At 44.2% G+C, this 18,240-nt stretch overlaps 1 protein-coding gene across 1 annotated transcript in view; it reads right to left on the minus strand.

The window, feature by feature from the left end:
• The window catches only part of LOC124554081 (ankyrin-3-like), a 58,777-nt gene extending 47,752 nt beyond the window's left edge, over positions 1-11,025 (minus strand). Inside the window, exon 1 of the mRNA XM_047128130.1 lies at positions 10,918-11,025. The gene's annotated coding sequence lies outside the window, so the exon portion shown is untranslated. The remainder of the gene's footprint in view (positions 1-10,917) is intronic.
• Positions 11,026-18,240: the final 7,215 nt, after the last annotated feature.

Raw genomic sequence — 18,240 nt, forward strand, 5'->3', positions numbered from 1 at the left:
GGAGAAGGTCGTAATGTGTAACAAGCAGACATCTATCCAGACGAACACACAGGAATTCCGAACTGCATCAGGATCCACTGTAACTACTATGACAGTTAGGCGGGAGGTGAGAAAACTTGGATTTCACAGTCGATCGGCTGCTCGTAAGCCACACATCACGCAGGTAAATGCCAAACAAAGCCGCGCTTGCTGTAAGGAGCGTAAACATTGGACGACTGAACAGTGGAAAAACGTTGCGTGGAGTGACGAATCACGGTACACAATGTGGCCAGCCGGTGGCAGGTGTGGTTATCGAGAATGTCCAGTGAACGTTATCTGCCAGCGCGTGTACTGCAAACAGTAAAATTCGGAGGCGGTGGTGTTATTGTGTGGTCGTGTTTTTCATGGAGGGAGCTTGCATCCCTTGTTTTTTTGCGTGGTACTATCACAGCACAGGCCTACACTGATATTTTAAGCATCTTATTGCTTCTCACTGTTGTAGAGCAATTCGGGGATGGCTATTGTATCTTTTAAAACGATCGAGCACCTGTTCATAATGCAGAGTCTAAGGCGTCTGTAGAAGACAATAACATCCCTGTAACGGACTATACTGCACAGAGTCCTGATATGAGTCCTATGAAACACCTTTGGGATGCTTTGGAACACCGACATCATGCCAGGTATCACCGAAAAACATCGATATATCTCTTCAGTGCAACACTCCATGAAGAATGTGCTGCCATTCCCCAGGAAACCTTCCACCACCTGATTGAACGTATGCCTGCGAGTATGGAAGCTGTCATCAAGGCAGAGGGTGAGCCAACACCATATTATATTCCAGCATTAGTGATGGAGAGGCCACGAACTTGTAAGTTATTTTCAGCCAGGTGTCTGGATACTTTTGATCGCATTGTGTATTTTCAAGGTCAAAATCTTACATGAGTCATCTCGCATATATTAAGAGAAAATCAGGCACTCCCTCATACATTACTCACTCACTGTCTTTATGTACAACAAAGCATTTACACATCATTACACAGAATGTTACCAGTTTCCTGTATAGTGGTAAAGTCAAAACCAGTTCACAATAATTGTACAAATCGCACCACTTGTGGAAGTGCACTGTGTCAAGAATGCGAGAGAAGAGCACTGGCAGAGAAACCAACATTCTGGTACATTTTGAAAACTACGGAGTACACGAGGTCTTGTCCAGGCTGGACTTGAGGGTCGTTCATCAGTCTGTTAGTGAGGTACTGGTGCAGGAAAGAGAGAAGAAGGTAGCGCACGTTTAGAGAAAGCTGGTTTCTGGTACCAGAGAGCAGAGAAGGGAACAGTCCGCAAAGTGCGGTCAGCTACGACAGAATGCTGAAAATACAGGAGCGTCTGCTCTGCATGGCGACTGCGTCACAAGAGGGCGACACTTCAGTGTCCTCTGCTCCACAGGACGCGCCCAGTGGCAACATGTGACCCCTTTCTCAAGCTTCCCAAATGGCTGTGGGGTACATTCAGCAGAGGAATGAAATCGTACCCTGTCAACGGATTTTTCTAGATAGAGCCCCATATGCTATGCAGGGTTCTACATCTACATCTACATCTACGTGATTACTCAGCTACTCACAATAAAGTGCCTGGCAGAGGGTTCAATGAATCACCTTCAAGATGTCTCTCTACCGTTCCACTCTCGAATGGTGCGCAGGAAAAACCAGTACTTAAATTTTTCTGTGTGAGCCCTAATTTCTCTTGTTTTATAGTGATGATCATTTCTCCCTATGTAGGTGGGAGCCAACTGAATGTTTTCGTAATCGGAGGAAAAAGATGATGATTGAAATTTCGTAAGAAGATCCCATTGCGACGAAAAACACTTTTGTTCACATATCATTTCTGTGGCACTATCTCCCCTATTTCGCGATAATATAAAACGAGCAGCCCTTGTTTGAAATTATCAGGTGTCATCTGTCAGTACCACCTGATGGGGATCCCACACCGCGCAGCAATACTCCAGAATAGGGCGGACAAGCGTGGTGTAAGCAGTCTCTTTAGAAGACCTGTTGCGCCTTCTAAGTGTTCTGCCAACGAATCGCAGACTATGGTTTGCTCTACCCACAACCTTATCTATGTGCTCGTTCCAATTTAGGTTATTTGTAACTGTAATCCCTAAGTATTTACTTGAATTTGCAGCCTTCAGATTTGTGTGAGTCATCGCGTAATCGAAACTTAGCGGATTTCTTTTAGTACTCATGAGAATAACTTCACAGTTTTTTTTATTCAGTGTCGATTCCCATTTTCAGCACCACACAGATATCTTATCTAAATCATTTTACAATTCGGTTTGGTCATCTGATGACATTACAAGACGATAAATGACAGCATCATCTGCAAAGATCCTAAGACGGCTACTCAGTTTTTTTCCTATGTCGTTAATATAGATCAGGAACATTAGAGAGCCTATAAAACTTCCTTGTTGGACGCCGGATATTACTTCTGTTACTCGATGTCTTTCCGTCTGTTACTACGAACTGTGACCCTTCTGACAGGAAATCACGAATCCAGTTGCACAACTCAGGCGATATTCCATAGGCACGCAGTTTGGTTGGAAGAAGCTTGTGAGGAACGGTGTCGAAAGCCTTCTGGATATCTAAAAATAGGAATCCCCTGTCGATAGCACTTATTACTTCGTGAGTAAAAAGAGTTAGTTGTGTTTTAAAATAATGATATTTTCAGAGTCCGTGCTGATTATGTGTCAATAAATCGTTTTCTTCTCGGTGCTTCATAATGTTCGGATATACCGATTGGTCACATAGGCGCTGCAAAAACTCATGCTAGTTTCCAGGACAGCAGCTTGGCTGCAGATATGTGTGTAAAAGAAAATTTAAAGTATACATACAGGGCGACTAAAATAAAATTAGCACCGAAAATATTGCGGAGATGGAAAGTGCTGTTGATGCGCAGTTATCACAGAACGTGCAGATAGTCAGGGGCTGTTTATTGTTGGCCAATAAACAGTTTGTAATAATATTTATAAAGTGTATTTTTTGTGCAAAAGTACAATTTTTGAATGGAACAATTCTTATTGACATTAAGAAACTAAAAATAGCGTAAATTATGTTAGTTGATTTGTTGCAGGATTCTAGTGCAAGCTGCTTACAATATAAATACTTTGGAAAGTTGCCACACTGTCACTTGTACAATACCTGTAGCAGTACACACCAAAGAACAACACAAATGCATGCACTAGTTATGTGCATTCTGGGCCGTAACGAGGTAACTGTCCATCACAGGTTGTGTTCAAAATGACCACCAGCAGTGGCAGAACACGTTTCCTATCTGGTATGGAGCGACTGCTGCACACATGCTAGCGTTTCGTCGAACATCTCCGAGCAGGCTGCAGTTATGCGTCGTTATGTATCATTGGGTGTAGTTGGTATGTCCTTGCAGACAGTGTCTTTCAGCTTTCCCCACAGAAAAGGTCAACAGGCATCAAATCTGGAAAATGGGGCACCTAACGTACTGGTCCTCTGCATCCAATCTAACGTTTTGGAAACGATTTGTGAGGACATGCTGTAATACTCCACGCACTATGTACTGGACAGCGGTCATATTGGTAACACAGGTTCCTCTCTGTGTGCAGACGAAAGCCTTCTAGTATCTGTGGGAGATGGTTTGTTAGGAGGCTGTGATAGTTGTACGCATTCAGTGTTCTATCTATGAAACTCATGCCTATGATCTGACGGTTTACTATCCCACAGCAATGTTTACACTCCATGGGCGCTGATGTTCCACCTGAGGAAGCCAATGGGGATTGTCAACACACCAATAGCGCACGTTTTGGTGGTTTACCTCGCTTCACCACTAAACAAGGTACGTAATACATATGGAGTACTAGTCGCAATTCCCATGTACAGAAGTTAACACGATTCTTATAATTGATTCCATGGAGCTCTTCATTGAGGTAGATGTAATGGGGATGGAATTTAGGCTGATGGGGAATGTGCAGGACACTTGCCTGACCCATGTCACTTACACATGCGATTGCACAGGAGGTAAAGTGTTGATCAACTGCAACAACAGGAAGAACGTTAATTTCCCGCTCTTCTGTCATCACTTGCTTCATTCTGTTACGTTCCCTAGTTGTTACACTATCACTTTCACACAACTGATTGAGAAGATGGTCGAGATTGGGATCCTGCCGCAAGCACTGTAGAAGAACAAACTGCATTCTTCCTACACTCTCCATGCACCATGAGCATGTCAGCTTTTCCTGCACTGATAAATCCCGTTGTATACACATGAGCTACTGCTTAGACTGTCACATAGAAAACTGATAGCACTGCTCTCTGGGAACACACAAGCTCACTGTAAACGAACATAACAACATCGATCTAACAACTACGCAGGTCGAATGGCACAAAGAACTGTCAGTGTGGAAACTTCTCACAATGTGGTATTTCATAACTGGCTTGCACTAGACTTCTGCAGCAAACAGCACCGAAATTCTAGTTTACCCTATTTTTAGTTTGTTACTGGCAATAAGATTTTTTCATTAGGAAACTCGCAGGTACAGAAAATACACTTTCTAAGTATTATTACAATCTGTTTATTGGATAGCAGTACGAGACCCTGGCTTCGAATTCATTCTGTGAAAACTGCACGTCAATAGCACTTTCCATTTCCATAATATTTGCAGTCCAAGCTTTAGATGGTTCACCCTGCAGACGCCATACAGAGCACAACCACATATATGTCAAGAGAATTAATTGGTTTCAAGCCACCCAGTATTATAGGTGTGTTGTGGGAGTATTATCGGCTTGTTTTGTCGTCACGTTTAATAGGGGCTACATGTCTGGGTGAGCATGGCTGGGGGAGGTTGAAATACATGGAAAAGGGGATGCTAGAGACAAGGGCAGATGGTGATGGATTGGGATAAAGAGGAATGGAAAGAGAGATGGAGCATCAAGAGATGAATAATGAGAGCTTTATAGCGTGAAATCACGAATTCAGTCGCAGATAGGATTGTAATTTTATTAGAAGCTGGTTGTAAGCAACTGTTTCAATAGTTATCGGTAGGCCTAGAATTATGGAATCAACTGCAGGTCCTCTGTCGATAGCAGTAATTACTTTGTGTGAACAAAAATCCACTAGCGTTCCATAAGAAACATATTTTCCGAGTCAGTGCTGTCCATGTGCCAATAATTCAAGGTACTTTATAAAGTTGGAACAGCCCGTATGCTCCTAAATCGTACTGACTATAATGTCTGTGATATATGTGTACAGTTTAGATGACCAGTTGTATGTCACTGTCCCCACAGTTTCACTTGCGAACCTGTATGGCTCATATATTGTATACATCTCTGCCTACTCGCTGTCTTCACCCATCTCCACTTCACCCCTCTGTCTGTCCATCTAATCCTATGCTCTCATCATTTTCCATCTTACCACTACTCATCTACACTATTCATTTGGCTCCTGCATCCCCCCATCTCATTCTCCCTCTATCTCTGATTATCTCCTCCATTTTCTCTCTCTACATCTCCTCCTCCCCTCTCTCACACTGTCCATATTCTCCACCCCTTCTCTCCATTTTCTCCTTCCCCTTTTCTCACTGTACATATCCTCCACCCCACTTTGTCAACAGCCTCTCCTCACCCTCCCTCTCCATCTCTTCCTGCCCCCAGTCTGTTATTCCATTTAAATCTGCCCCCACTCTATATCCATTTCCTCTTGCACCCTCTCCCTTCGCATCTTCCATCCTTCCCTGTCCATATCCTCCTGGCCTCTTTCTCTTATCCATCTCCTTCTGCCACCATTTCTCTTTCCATCATCACCTACACCTCTCTACCTTTCTGTCCTCATCTCCCTCTTCTCCAAACCCATCTCTTCTTCGCTGACCATTGTGGCCGAGCAGTTCTAGGCACTCCATTCTGGAACTACAGGGCTGCTTCGGTCGCAGGTTCGTATTCTGCCTTGGTCATGGATGTGTATGATGTCCTTAGGTTAGTTTGGTTTAAGTAGTTCTATGTCTAAGGGACTGATGACCTCAGATGTTAAGTCCCATACTGCTTAGAGCCATTTATAACCATCTCTTCTTCCCCATCTTTGTTCCTCTCCTCCTGCCCATCTCTCCCACCTATCTACTGTAGTCCCCTCTCCTCATTCATCTTCTACTCCCAGCCTATCAGTGTTCATTTCCTCCCACACCCATCTCCCTTTATGTTTTCTATTGCCCCTCCTCTCTCGGTCCATCACCTCCTATCATCTCCCCCTGCCTCCACTTACCCTGTCCATCATTTCCTGGTCCCTACCTCAGTCTGTCACCTCCTCTATCTATTTCAACATTCCTCAGCCATGCCCACTCACAAATGTAGCCCCCACTAAACATGTCGATAAAGCAGGCTGATAATATTCCCACCACATACGTATTGTGAAGTGCAGCTTACACATCAGGGGCTTGAAACCAATCACTGCTCCTGTCAAATAAGTTGTCATGCAAAGAAGATCGATAAAGCAGGTCGGTTCTACTTGAACCCAACACACTATCGTTCAGTACAGCCTACCCACTGTCAAACCATTTCGTACTCTCGGTTAGTAGGCTTCACAGTAAAGCAGGTTCCTAAGGCCATCCACTACTACTTAAACACAACTTGCCTATTATACGGCTCAGCCAATATGGCATGGGCTGACAAAATACGATATTGTCTCTATTCCCACTCCTGTCGAGCTGGAAGGCTACAAGACAAGCAGTGATGATGCTCGTACAGTCATGTAGTTTGTTTGTTTGCCATGTTTCGGTGAAATGGGTCCAGTGATTTAATGGGAGATCATAGACATACACTACGTGAACAAAGGTATCGGGACACCCCCATAAACATATGTTTTTCATATTATGTAAATTGTTCTGCTACCTACTGCCAGGAACTCCATATGACCGACCTCTGTAGTCATTAGTCACCGTGAGATAGCAGAATGGGCGCTCTGCGAAACTCATAGGCTTCGAATGTGGCCCGGTCATTGGGTGTCACATGTGTCATATGCCTGCACGCAAGATGTCCACAATCCTAAATATCGCTAGGTCCACTGTTTCCAATGTGATACAGCACAAAAGCGTACAGGCCGATTTCTTCTGTTGACTGACAGAGAGCGCGTAGAGTTGAAGAGGGTCGTAATGTATAATAAACAGAAATCTTCCCAGATCTTGATACAGGAATTTCAAACTGCAGTACGATCCACTGCAAGTGCTATGACTTAGGTGGGCGGTGAGAAAACTTGGGTTTCGTGGTCGAGCGGCTGCTCATAAGCCACACATCACACCGGTAAATGTCTAACGACGCCTCGCTTGGTGTAAGGTGTGTAAACGTTGGAAGATTGAACAGTGGAAAAACGTTGTGTGGAGTGACGACTCAAAGTAGATAATGTGGAGATCAGATGTCAGGGTCTGGGTGTGGCAAATTCCTAGTGAACGTCATCTGCCGGCGTGTGTAGTGCCGACAGTAAAATTCTGAGGCGGTGGTGTTATGGTGTGGTCTTGTTTTTCATAGAGGGGGCTGCACCCCTTGTTGTTTTGCGTGGCACTACCACAGCACAGGCCCATATTTATATTTTAAGCATCTCATTGCTTCTCGCTGTTGAAGAGCAATTCGGTAATGGCGACTGCATCTTTCAGCAAGATCGAGCCCCTGTTCATAATGCACTGCCAGTGGCGGAGAGATTAAACGACAATAACATCCCTGTAACGAACTGGCCTACACAGATTCCTGACCTGAATCCTATAGAACACCTTAGCTATGTTTTGGAACGCCGTGGCAGGCCTCACCTACCGACATCGATACCTCTCCTCAGTGCATCACTCCATGAAGAATTGTCTGCCATTCCCAAGAAACCTTCCAGCACCTGATTCAACGTATGTCTGCGGGAGGGTTAGCTGTCATCAAGGCTAAGGGTGGGCCAGCACCATATTGAATTCCAGCATTACAGATGGAGAGGCCACGAACTTGTATGTTATTTTCAGCCAAGTGTCCAGACACTTTTAATCACATTTTACGTTTTGTACAGCAGAATGTCTTCAATATTGCGAGTGTCACATTCACTGCAGTGCATAACGTCTTTGCAGAGAAGTCTGGTGCGCTCTCCCGAGTCCATTAGGCATCTACGGGGGGCAAAACCTTCGTCAGATGCAGCAGGTAACCTGGCGAGAAGAGGTCCAACGTCAGAAACTGGTGGCACATACCCGGGGACTTTGATATGAAGCCTCCTCCCGCACCGTTGTCAAGCTTTAATGACGTCCGACGTTCGAAAACAAAACTCAAGAATTTGCATGTTGGGTCAGTTATCAATACTGAGTGTCTCAAGCTGGGCCACATCACAAATACATCTTCCATACAGGGTGATTCACGAAGATATGTAAATATTTTAATATGTCGTTCTATATGTAACAATATAGAAAAAAAGGTCTTATAAACATAGGTCCGCAATTGTTCAGTTACGGAGTTACGGGTAATAAAAGGTTTTACCAGAAATTTAGCAACTTCGATATTATGAAGATATCGCACAACTTTAAGAGGTTAAAGTAAAACACGATTTCGACTTATTTTGTTATTACTGGTGTGCTGAATATAATAAAACATGTGGGGTGGCTCTGAGCACTATGGGACTCAACATCTTAGGTCATAAGTCCCCTAGAACGTAGAACTACTTAAACCTAACTAACCTAAGGACATCACACACAACCATGCCCGAGGCAGGATTCGAACCTGCGACCGTAGCAGTCCCGCGGCTTCAGACTGCAGCGCCAGAACCGCTAGACCACCGCGGCCGGCAATAAAACATGTCCCAGACGTGTACCTGCAGTGTATCGTCCAGAGAAGGAAAGGTTGTAATACAAGTAAATTTGTTTATTTTTCATTAAGAATGTAGAAACGTGTGTGTCATTGTTGGCTACCTTTAGTGAGTTGTTGCAGACGTTCCCTAACCTTGAAACGACTTAGTTTTCTGTACTGTTCAGTGAAAGAACACAATGAGAACAGTGTATTTAAGTAAAACCACATAGTAACTGTTGTAGTTTGTAGATTATTTATGAAATAGGAATGCCTTTCAAATTTACGACGTAGGAATACGCCACTATGGTGTTTATTTATGGAAAATGTTATGGCAATGATACAGCTGAAATTAACGAATATGGCGCACGTTATTCAACTCGATGGCTTCCAAATGGACGAATCATTAGTGGATTTCGATGTTACGGGAGACATGTTCTCTACCTAGCTTTCATAATCAGTACGAGAGCTCGATACGTCAAGACGATTATGAGGATATTATGGATGCTGTTCAACTTAGCCTGTGTACAGTACACGGCGTATCTCTCAACTATTAGGCATTTCACAATGTAAGATATGGTGTACAATGAAGTAAAATAATGTGTGTCTCTGCCATAAACAAAAAGTGCATCAGTTATCTGGGAGATCCAGCCCTCCGCTTGGAGTTGTGCAACTGGTTAAAAACTAATTGACAGTTACACAAATACGTTTTATTTTCTGATGAGGCACAGTTTACTCGAGATGGTATAAACACTTTATTGGACCATTCATTTTCCCAGGACGTCTAACTGGCGGGTCGTACTTACAATTCCTTCAAGAAGAAATGCCCCACTTACTCGAAGATACTCTGCTTGCTACGCAAATTCAAATGTATTTTCAACATGACGGCATGCCTCCACATTTCGCCAACGGAGTTACTGCACAATTAAATGAACATTTTTGCCAGAGATGGATTGGTGGTGGTGCTACACGTCTGTGGCCACCCAGATTTCCCGATATAACACCAACGGATTTTGTGTATGGGGATGGGTGAAATATAATGACTATAATGGCAAAATCAATACACGTGAGGCACGACTCGGTCGCATTATGAATGCAATAGAAGAAATTAAGAACAACCCTGTGAAACTGAAACGAGCAACAAAATCTGTACACGTGCAGCTAAATGCACTGAACTAGGTGGAGACGTTTTTGAACATTTACTGTGATTGTGATTGTATTGCGAAATTGTATGTACTTTGTACAAGTTTCTTAACAGTGAGCTTTGTTTTTTTTTCGGTTTAACACGAATTCACGTGTGCTGTGGTATACATAAAACCAGATTATGTGACACATTCATACGGTTTCAGATAACGCTTTTACCATAAATTTTCCAAAATTAAATTCTCTACACTTCCGTTGAAAACTTTGTGCAGTTGTCTGGAATTTAAAGAACAAATTAGACCAGGTAGTTAATAAATTCAAAATTTTACGAAATTATGGCTTTGCTTCTCTGGATGTTCTGGAAAACTACTGTAGATACGCATATGGGACATGTTTTGCTAGATTCGCCAGACCAATAACAACAAAATAAATTTAAATCATGCTTTACTTTAACCATCTATAGATTTGCGATGGCTTCATATTAGCGAAGTTGCTAAATTTCAGGCAAAATCTTTTACTACCCGTAGCTCCGTAACTAAACATTAGCGGACCTATGAACTTTTTTCTTTAGTTTTAAACGTAGCGTAACATATTAAAGTATTTTCATATCTTCGTGAATCACCCTGTAAATTAGGCCTGTACAGCCGTATTCCAGCAGATCTCTACTACTTCCATTGTCCGATCTGACAAGTTTGTATCGAAAGTACAATGCTTTCATGAATCTGTTTCGACGGCATACAACATATACCAATAATTAGTGCGGCTAGTGACGCCATTACGTAGACTACGCCGTAAGAATCAGTAGCTGCTGAAATGCGTAGATGACGTGAACCTATGACGGAATGCATATCAAGAGCTATTGCGCTATAGGTCGTAGGTACCGTTTTTGAGGGGGGGGGTACCATTGAGAGCAGGAGACCGTCAAGTTGAGGAAAGTGATACGCTGAGCACTCCGCCGCAGTGCTGGAAGAAACACGTAGAGACTTACCAGATGTGTGAGTTCTGCTCTGTGCCACTGCAGCCAGTGTAGTGGGCTTTCGCGAAGACAGCCTTTTATCCTTATCTTGGCCACTGCTGGACTCGGCTGACACCTCCCACCTACTGTATCCGCAGTCTGCCCTCTGCTCCACAACCCCTCCCCCTCTCACCCCCCCCTCCCCCTCAAGCGTCGTCAAACTTTCCTGGCATCCGACATTGGAAGCGTTGTTGCGCAACGCCTCGCAGCACTGACCTCAAGGGCACGTGATAACTATGGCAACCGCTCTGCTGCTCATTCTGACCTCGCGGCATCTTCCAAAACGACTCCGTGTTAGCCAGGTACCTGCTCACATCAGAGCCCATTCCAGCCCATTCCCTGAGAGGCACGCCCTGAGGATGCAAATACCGTCAACATTGCGTGTGCCCTTGACAGTGGCCTCCATTCGGCGACTAATGAATTTCACGGATTTCGTATGATATACACCAAATGATGACTACATCTCTAGAGCTAGTTGTCGGTGATGGGCTGCGATCACACGCTGTCCCAGGAACTCACAGACTCGCATTTTTATGGGACTAAGATCCATTTATTTAGTGGGGCTATTAAGATGTGATCGCGTTCCTGAGCGTTTGTCAAGAGGGGGACGTGTCCATTCAGTCCTGTGAATGTGGCTGTTCGCATCTATCCAAACGGGAGTGTCTACAGCACGGTCAGCAGGAAGTGCAGAAGTAAGTGGTAAGGTGGTACAACACTACGCAGGGCACATGGGCTTCTGGAGTGGAATGCTGATCTCATTTGTGGACACAAGAATTTATTTTCAAAACGATAATTAAAACAGAGCACTGTTAACAACACAGTGTTTAATTAGGATTTGCAAATTGGGATGATCTACAGCGTTTATTCAAGTGTATAAAACAATGAGAATAATTCAGAACATAATTTTAAAGAGAAACAACCACATGGCCATAACTTTAAATTCATAAAAAATTACTTTACACAAATATAACCGTATCATAACTACAGATCTGAGTTCACTAGTGACCTGTGAATATGAAAAATTACAATTTGTAAAAGGTATTTGGTCTCAAGAACAATACTCAAACAGCAAGGTCTCATAAATACGTGATTTAACTATTATGGGAAACGTTCTGGAATATGATGTTATGATAGCCTGAAAGATTTATACATCAATCAGCACATTCTCGATGGCCGCGCGTGTGAATTCCGTGCTCGAGAGCTCAAGTGAGAACGACACGCAGGAGGACCTGCGCACGCCAAAAACGGCTTCTAGAACACACAGGCCCAGTATTAATACACTGTTCACAAAAATACTAAAACTAACAGCCGAGCACTGGATAGCTCCAAACGCAGGAGGAGATGTTAAACGTTGTAGTGTGTCAATTGCAGTTACTGTTAAAGCAATAGTTGATTACACAATCTCGACTGACGTCAAATTTCACTTGATAAATTTACAAACCACAACCAGTTCAAGATGATAATGATCCGACAATCCGCACACAACCTTAAATACCAAAGCGTCGTTTGACGGTGCAAAGTTGTAACTGTTATAGTTGAAAGCGACAAGGAAGTTGGCGATTCCGACTTAAATTGGTGGCTGAAGTTTTATACTGACAATAAACTTTGATTCATAAACCTGACCACTTAACGAATTAGCAACCGTAATAAAACAAGGAATCGTCAATTATCGGCCACACTCGTAAGGCAACGGAACCAGGGCAGTTAGATGGACTAATATCCCGAACCCACGTCCAAGTGATTTAGGGAATGACTAGTGAAAATCAAAGAGGCTACACGGAGCAACGACATTCTAAAGTTCTACAACAAATGGCTCACCATTTAAAGTTAGTCCAGGAGATCGCCGTTAAGTTGCACGCCAGGGTAAATTCCCGCGCTCTGCTCAGGATTCCAGACAGACCCAGCTCTCAAACAGAGCCTGTGTTGGCCGGTGACTGCTTCTGCATTCCAGTTGCGCTCGCCGCCAGACCCAGGCGCCGGAGTGTCAGCACGGTGCGTCCCCGCAGTACACGGAGCGCCGGCCGGCTGCTCGCGGTGCCTCGCGCGCTGCCTCCTTCCCCCTGTGGCTGCCGCCTCTTCTCCAGAGCCGCGGCCGTCCTAATTAGAGGGCGCTGGCCAACCTGGACGCCGCAAAGTGCGTTACTTCGACAGGGAAACTATCCTGCCAAGACCATCGCAGGCGGGAAATCACGGCTCAGTAACGGCAACACCTGGACACCGAGATTGTACGAAAGTACACACGGTGGTCCACGTTCACGGTAACCTGAATGAACGGGCCTGAGTGACGGTACGCGAAACACCGCAAGAGCTGACTGAGCCGCTTCCAGCGTGAACTGCAGCCTCCACACGTACCGGGCAGAACGCCTCGTTGCTTCTTCGGTGCACTCAGGGCCTCGCGTCATCTGACGAGGGAGCAGACCTGTGATACGTCGGGCCAAACGGCACACCTCCAGCCGGCTACTGACCTGTTCCTGTGCTGTCTGGCACAGCTGAAGACCTGCAGTCTCGTGTGCTGCTGGCTACTAGCGCTAAATGGCCATTGTATACGGTTCTATTCGCAAAGTTCACTCGCAAACTTGTCGAAATGGCCAGACACACAGTGACAGCAGCAATTAATAATAGGTTTGATGCCTGCTGTCATTAACGAGGTGTGACACTCGTCTTGTTTCTTACGATCACTGTCCCCACGTCGCATTACATGGAGGTGAACGTTAAGACACGTTGGGCAGTCCGCTTTGGTATACACTCAAATCAGCCACCTTTATTCAAGTTGTAGTCCTACCTCATACTTCCCTTGATTGTTTCTGATGAGGTCGTCAGTCTTTTAATTTCTGTATAACTACAGCACTCTATATCCATTTCAACGTACTTACCTTATTGAAGCCTCTGTCTCCTTCCACAACTCTTACCACCATTGACCACGTATCTTTCCACAATGAAATCGACAATTCATTATTGTATCAACACGTCTCCTATCAACTAGCTTCTTCCTTTACTCAAGTTGCGTCATAAATTTCCTTTCCCTCAATTCCGTTAAGTACTTCGTCACCTAATCAAATGAAAGTATATGGTTCCAGAGATCTCTTCAAGTCTGAAACATCTGTGTAATATATATATATATATATATATATATATATATATATATATATGTGTGTGTGTGTGTGTGTGTGTGTAGACTGGAGCGAGAAATGAAAATTCATACCAAGGCCGGGATCTGAAGCTGCCTGGCCTGCACACTAGGCAGATGTGCTGGTTAGTACGGCACCCTGCTACAGTGGGTTTGCAGAACAGTGTGCACTACCCTTGCATGCCTCAATGTTCAATTAAAGTTCCCATTCCTACCAAACGGCCTCAGGTGTGAATATGGATTTGGTTTGGGGAGGGAGGTGCTCTAGGATAGTCTGTGGAGTTGTGCAAAGCCATTGTGCCAGCGTGGCGCAGTGGTTACTGCTTCTCCGATGTGCGCAGGATCCTCATTTCAAATCCCAGCCTTGGTACAAATTTTTGTCTGTCTCTTCTATCTTCTTCATATGTTATTCAGTCCATCGTACCTTCAACATTTTTTAAAATAGAACCATGCTGTAAAACCTTATATTCACTTCTTGTCTGATCTGCTAATCATCCACGATTTACTGCCAAACAAATATCTACATGTCATACTCCCTAACACTTAAACTGATATTACACCTAAACCAACACTTCTTCTTCAGTATAGCTATCCTTGCTATTGTCACTCTACACTGAATATCCTCTGCACTACAGTCTTCATCAGTTATTTTGCTGTCCAAACAGTATAAGACATCTACTACTTTTAGTGTCTCATTTCCTAATCGAATTACCATGGCACTGCCTCATGTAATTCTGCCACACTTTATTGTCGTTGATTACTAATCTCGATGTTCATCTTATAATATATCATCAAGTCGCTATCCATTTATTCCAAGTGCTCTTCCAAGTCCTTCGCAAGCCTTATAACATTAGGATGTCGTAACCATACTTAAATGTTTTTAATTTTTTACCCTGAACTCTAATTACCTTCCAAAATATCTCCTGATTTTACTTCAAAGCTTGCTCCACGTACACACTCAATAGAAGCGGCGATTCTTTTCAATCCTGTCTCTCTCCATTCTCGACACTTATAACCACCTTCTTGTTTCTGTACTTAATGTGAATAACCTTTCACTACGTACAGTATCTGATCAAAACTATCCAGACACCCCGTTCATAATGACTTACAAGTTCGCGGCGCCCTCCATCGGTAATGCTGGAATTCCTTTTGGTGTTGGCCCCCCCTTAGCCTTGATGACAGCTTACACTTTCGCGGGCATACCTTCAGTTAGGTGCTAGAAGGTTTCTTGGGGAACAGCAGTTCATCCTTCACAGAGTGCTGCACCGAGGAGAGGGGTCGATGTCGATCGCTGAGGCCTCGTACGAAGTCGGCGTTCCAAAACATCTCGACGGTGTTCTACAGGATTCAGGACAGGGCTATGTGCAAGCCAGTTCATCCCGGTTCTTGTCGTGTAACCAATCCGCCACAGGCCGTCAATTATGAACGGCTACTCGATCTTGTTCAAGGATGCAATCAACATCCCGAATTGGTCTTCAACAGTGGGAAGCAAGACGGTGCTTAAAACATCAATTTAGTCCTGTGCTGTGATAGTGCCACGCAAAACAACTAGGGGTGCAAGCCCCCTCCAAGAAAAACACCATCACTCCGCAACACCACCACACTACACATGCTGGCAGATGTCGTTCACTGGGCATTCGCCATTCCCACACCCTGCCATCGGATCTTCACATTGTGTACGGTGATTCGTCACTCCACACAGCGTTTTCCCACTATTCAATGTTTACGCTCCTTAAACCAAGCTAGGCGTCGTTAGTCATTTACTGGCGTGATGTGTGTCTTACGAGCAGCCGCTCGACCCTGAAATCCAAGTTTTCTCACCTCCCGGCTAACTGTCATAGTACTTGAAGTGGATCCTGATGCAGTTTGGAATCCCTGTGTGATGGTCTGGATAGATGTCTGCCTATTACACATTACGACCCTCTTAAACTGTCATCAGTCTTTGTAACTCAACAGACGAGGTCGGCTTGTACGCTTTTGTGCTCTACGAGTCCCTTCACGTTTCCACTACAGTATCACATGGGAAACAGTGGACCTAGGGATGTTTAGGTGCGTGGAAATCTCGAGTACAGACGTGTGACACAAGTGACACGCAATCACCTGACCACATTCGAAGTTCGTAAGTTCCACGGAGCTCCCCAGTCTGCTCTCTCACGATGTCTAATGACTATTGAGGTCGAAGGTATGGAGTACCTGGCAGTAGGTGACAGCACAATGCACTTAATATGAAAAACGCACGTTTTTGGGGACGTCCGGATATGTTGGATCACAGAGTGTGTATTTCATCTCAGTGTCTTTGAGAACTCGAAGAGGTATTTCAATCAACATTGTCAAAAAATTTCCCTAAATCTACAAACGCTATAAAAAATGTTTGCCTTTCTGTTCTAGAGAAAGTTGCAGGGTAAGTGCAGCCTTGGTGTATACCTGCATTTCCTTGGAGCATATGCTTATCTCCCCCGACATGGGTTTTTTGTCACTTTTTCCATTCTTCCGTAAATAGTTCGTCTGAACATATGGCGACTGTACCTCACTAAATTAGTGAGTCTGTAGAAATTTCACTTGTGAGCATCTGCATTATGTGAAATAGGAACTCTCACATTCTTCCAGTGGTCTGAGGATATTTCGCCTGGGCCTGTCAACACTGATATTGACTGTTGATGACTGGAAACATGTTGACTGGTCGGAAGAGTCACGTTTGAAATTGTATCTAGCGTCTAGACGCCGCCTCATGAATCCATGCGGCCTGCATGTCAGCGGAGGTCTGTTCACTGTTCTATAATGGTGTGGGGCGTGTGCTGTTGGAGTGATATGGGACTCCTGATATGTATAGATACGACTCTGACAAGTGACACGTATGTAAGCATCTTGTATGATCACCTGCATTCATTTCTGTCCATTGTGCATTCTGACGCACTTGGGCATTTCTAGCAGGACAATGCGACACCACCACACGTCCAGAATTGCTACAGAGTGGCTGCAGGAACACTCTTCTGAGTTTAAACACTTCCGCTGGCCACAAAACTACCAAGACATGAACATTACTGAGCATATGTGGGATGCCTTGCAGTGTGCTGTTCAGAAAAACTTTCCACCCGTTCGTACCCTTACGGATTTATGGACAGCTCTGCCGGATTCATGGGGTCAGTTCCCTCTAGCACTACTTCAGACAATAGTGGAGTCCATGACACGTCGAGTTGTGGCACTTCTGCGTGTTCACTGGGGCCCTCTATGAAAATATGCAGGAGTACCAGTATCTTCAGCTCCTAGAGGATATATGATGCAATTAAGACTTTTTGTAATTTTGCAATAAATGCTGTAGATATGGTAATGTTAATAGCTGATCTTCCCAAAACCCATATATATTTTCAATTAATATGAGAAAAATAAATATAATAGATCATATTTGAGTAAAATAAATTATCTGAAATGAATGGACTTAATAGAATGAGAGAGATGAAATGTAACAACGTGAAATCATACCAGTGCAATGAACACATCATCAGACATTAAGATACAATTATTTTTGAAGGTTTTGTGGAACTCCTTTCGTCGTAGAATGACAGTCGAATTATTTAGTTGTGGTTTCGCAGCTTGCTTGAAACCACTGGCCAGCTGCACTGATGAGTGACTGTCCACCAGGAAAACACTCAGGCGCTCCCTGGACTCGTCGCGGGTCAACAGCGTAGGGGTCGCCAGCGATAGCGCTGGCCTCGCCTTCACCAGAGCGTGCCGTTTTGCGACCAGATAACACGAAGTAAAGGAGAGTTTATTTCTTGTTGCCGTTCTAATGAAAATTCGAATGGAAAAAACCAAAAGAACAGCTTTAAAACAAGAACAAGTGGAGCAACGAAGTAAATGAAAAAAGCACAAGTCATGACATTTTCCAAGAATTAAATTAGAAGCAATCGTTGCTGACGTCAAACTGCTGTTGAGTTATGGAACAAGTTTTATGCTCACGTATCACATACTCTCCTTGAGTGTCTCAGCGCTGTAGACATCGGCGGCCAGCTTGATTCCTCCTAGTTTACTGACTTCAGGAAGTCACTTGGGACAGTGCCGGCTCTCCGTTTGCTGAGGAAACAAGACGTCGCCGGTCAGGGGACCAGGCTCAAGCCTTCCCAGCGGCCAGAATTCAGCACGCTGATCTTAAAGGAACTACATCGTCAAGT

This window comes from Schistocerca americana, chromosome 11 (genome assembly GCF_021461395.2).
Source record: "Schistocerca americana isolate TAMUIC-IGC-003095 chromosome 11, iqSchAmer2.1, whole genome shotgun sequence".
Lineage (NCBI taxonomy): Eukaryota > Metazoa > Arthropoda > Insecta > Orthoptera > Acrididae > Schistocerca > Schistocerca americana.